The sequence below is a fragment of the Belonocnema kinseyi genome, chromosome 10, assembly GCF_010883055.1.
Source record: "Belonocnema kinseyi isolate 2016_QV_RU_SX_M_011 chromosome 10, B_treatae_v1, whole genome shotgun sequence".
Lineage (NCBI taxonomy): Eukaryota > Metazoa > Arthropoda > Insecta > Hymenoptera > Cynipidae > Belonocnema > Belonocnema kinseyi.
In genome coordinates this window covers 32,627,161-32,630,773 of record NC_046666.1, presented here as the reverse complement: position 1 = coordinate 32,630,773, position 3,613 = coordinate 32,627,161, and positions in this window count along the sequence as shown.

Sequence of the window (3,613 nt, the reverse complement as noted above, 5' to 3'; positions counted from 1 at the left end):
ACCATTTGAAGGTATTTCAGAAGGTTACAAATATTTCAGGGAATTTTTAAAAAATCAAAGAAATTTTGAATATATTTCAATTATTTAAAGGAACGCCAAAGGATTTCAAAAAGTTTAGGGAATTCTTAAAAATATCATGAAATTTGTAAGATATTTAAAAAGTTTTAAAGGATTTGAAAAATGCCATACGATTGTAAACATTTAAGGTTTTTTTGTAAATTCCATCAAATTTTGAATACATTCTAACAATTTGAAGGATTTCCAAAGGATCCTAACAATTTTAGGGAATATTAAAAATTCAAAGGAATTTTGTAGGCATTACAATGTTTCAAAGGATTTCAAGAAATTTTATTGGATTGAAAATATTTAAGGTTATTCTTGAAAATTCCAAGAAATTTTAAATAGATTTCCAATACTTGAAGGAATTGCAAACGACTTTAAATATTTTATGAAATTTCAGAAAAAATCTTAAAGTATTTTCAATATATTCGGAAGGTTTCAAAAGATTAAAAATATTTTAGGGTATTCCAAAATAATTAATGGAGGTTTTAGTAGATTTTAATAATTCGAAAGAATTCCAAAGTATTTTAAACATTTTAAGAAATCTTTTTAATTTCCAAGGAATTTTCAAGAAATTTATAAAGTTTACAGGAATTAAAAACCAATTCCAAGGTATTCAAAATATGTTAAGTTATTTTTAAATGTTCACAGGATTTTTTGACAGATAAGTTGAAGGAATTCCAAAGGATTTTAAAGATTTAAAGGTTTTTTTTTAAACTCTAAGAAATTTTTTAAAGATTTTTAATAGCTTAATATTTGAAAAGTATCAATAAATTCAAAAAAATTTAATAGTATTGAAAATATTTTAGGGTATTCAAAATATTCCAAACAATTTGAATAGATTTCAATAATTTTAAGAAATTGCAAAATATTTTAAGGAATTTGAAAGGATTGCAAATGTTTTAGGGTATTAAAAAATATTTGAAGGATTTTTTTATAGATTTCAATTATTCAAATAATTTGAAAGGATTTTAAAGATTTTAGGAAATTCTGAAAAATATCTAGAAACTTTATAGATATTTAAAAATTTTCAAAGGCTTTTAAAAATTTTTTTATGATGGATATCTTCAAGGGTATTTTTTGTTAATTCTATTAAATTAAAAAAATTTCAATAATTTTAGGTAATTCCACAAGACACTAAAGATTTTCAGGAATTTTTCAAAATTCTAAGGAATTTTCAAAGTTAAGGTAATTCCATAGCACACTAAAGATTGCTAAGAAATTAAAAGAAAATATAAGGCATTTTCAAGTTATCTAAAAAGTTTCGGAGGATTTCAAAAAATTTGATTGGATTAAAAGTTTCTTACGTCATTTAAAAAAATTCTAAGTAATTTAAGATAGACTTTAATAATTTGAAGTAATTCCAAAGGAGTTTAACAATTTTATGCAGTTCTAAAAAATGTCAAGGAATTTTCAAGATATTTAAAAGTTTCAAAGGATTTCAAAATATTTCAAAGGATTGGAAAGATCTTAGGTTATTTTGAAATACATTTTAATAATTTGAAGGGATTCCAAAATTCGTTGAAAATGTTATTTTTTTAAAATTCTTTCAGTAATAGCTTTTGAAAGAGTTTTCAGTAAATTAAAGTGATTCGAAACGATTTTAAAAATTTGATGGAATTTTTCAAAATCCTAAGGAATTTTTTAGATATTCAAAAAGTTTCAAAGTTTCAATTATTTGAAGAAACGCCAAAGAATTTTAAAGAGTTTGGGCAATTCTTAAAAATATCAAGAAATTTTTAAGATGATTAAAAAGTTTCAAAGGATTAAAAAAAATTTCTTATAATTGATATATTTAAGGGTATTTTTTGCTAATTCTATAAAATTATAAAAAATTCCAATAATTTTAGTTAATTCCAAAGGACACTAAAGATTTTGAGAAAATTTTTTAAATTCTAAGGAATTTTCAAGGTTTTGAAGGATTTCAAAAAAGTTTCTTTGAATTAAAAATATCTTACGTCATTTTCAAAAATCCGAAGAAATGTTGAATAGATTTTAATAATTTGAAGTAATTCTAAAGGATTTTAAAGATTTTCGGCAATCCTTAAAAATATCAAGAAATTATAAATTTAATTAAAAAGATTCAAAGTATTTTAAAAAATGCCATTCGATTGTAAATATTTAAAGTTAATTTTTTTATTTAACGAAATTATGAATTTATTTTAATAATTAGAAGGATTTTCAAAGGATCCTACAAATTTTAACGAATTTTCAAGATATTTGGAATGTTTCAAAGAATTTCAAGAAATTTTATTGGATTGAAAATATTTGAGGTTATTTAAACAAATTATAAGAAATTTTTAATAGATTTCAGTAATTTGAAGGACTTCCAAGCGACTTTAAAAATTTTATGGAATTTTTAAAAATCCGAAAGTATTTTCAATATATCCAGAATGTTTCAAAGGATTGAAAATTATTTAGGGTATTACAAAATATTTCAAGGATTTTTTAGTAGATTTCAATAATTCGAAAGAATTCCAATATTTTTAAAAGATTTTAGGAAAAATTTTTTAATTTCAAGGAATTTTCAAGAGATTTATAGAGTTTGCAGGAATAAAAAACAAATTTCGAATCATTCAAAATATCTTAAGTTATCTTAAAATGTTCTCAGGATTTTTATATAGATTTTAAAAAATTAAAGGTATTCCAAAGGATTTTAAAGATTTTAAGGTTTTTTTAAAAACTTCAAGAAATTTTAAATAGATTTTAATAGCTTGATATTTAAAAAGTATCAACAAAATTTAAAAAATGTCATAAAAGTAATAATATTTGAGGGCCTTTAAAAAAAAGCCCGAGAAATTTTGAATAGATTTCAATAATTTTAAGAAATTTTACCCAAAACCGCTTCAATTCTAAATTTTTTTATTATTGCTTATATTTTACGACGTTGAAGTTTGCCACAGATTTCCTCTCGAAAAAAATCTAGATGTGCATTTTTTTGTTTTTTCGTAAACCCATTTTTTAAACAATTAGAGCATTTGTTGTTCAGCACTGTGTTGCTCCGTGCCTGTAGATATGGATTTCAAAGTTGTGTAATTAATATAAAAAAAACTAAGAGTCACATCGACAAAGTAAAAACACATCTCAATTCGTCTCGGAAAAATCTCGATGTGCATTTTTTGTTTTTTTGTTTAAACAATTTTTTAAACAATTACGCTATTTGTTATTTTTTTGCAATTGTTATAAACAAAGTATGCATCGGATCGAAAAACCAAGTGCACCAATGCATTCCTCTCGAAAAAATCTAGACGTGCATTTTTTTGTTTTTTCGGAAACCCATTTTTTAAACAATTAGAGCATTTCTAGATTTTTTCGAGAGGAATGCATTGATGCACTTTGTTTTTCGATCCGATGCACACCTTGTTTATAACAATTGCAGAAAAATAACAAATAGCGTAATTGTTTAAAAAATCGTTTAAACAAAAAAACAAACAATGCACATAGAGATATTTGCGAGACGAATTGAGAGGTGTTTTTACTTTTTCGATGTGACTCTTAGTTTTTTTTATATTAATTACACAACTTTGAAATCCATATCTACGGGCACGGAGCA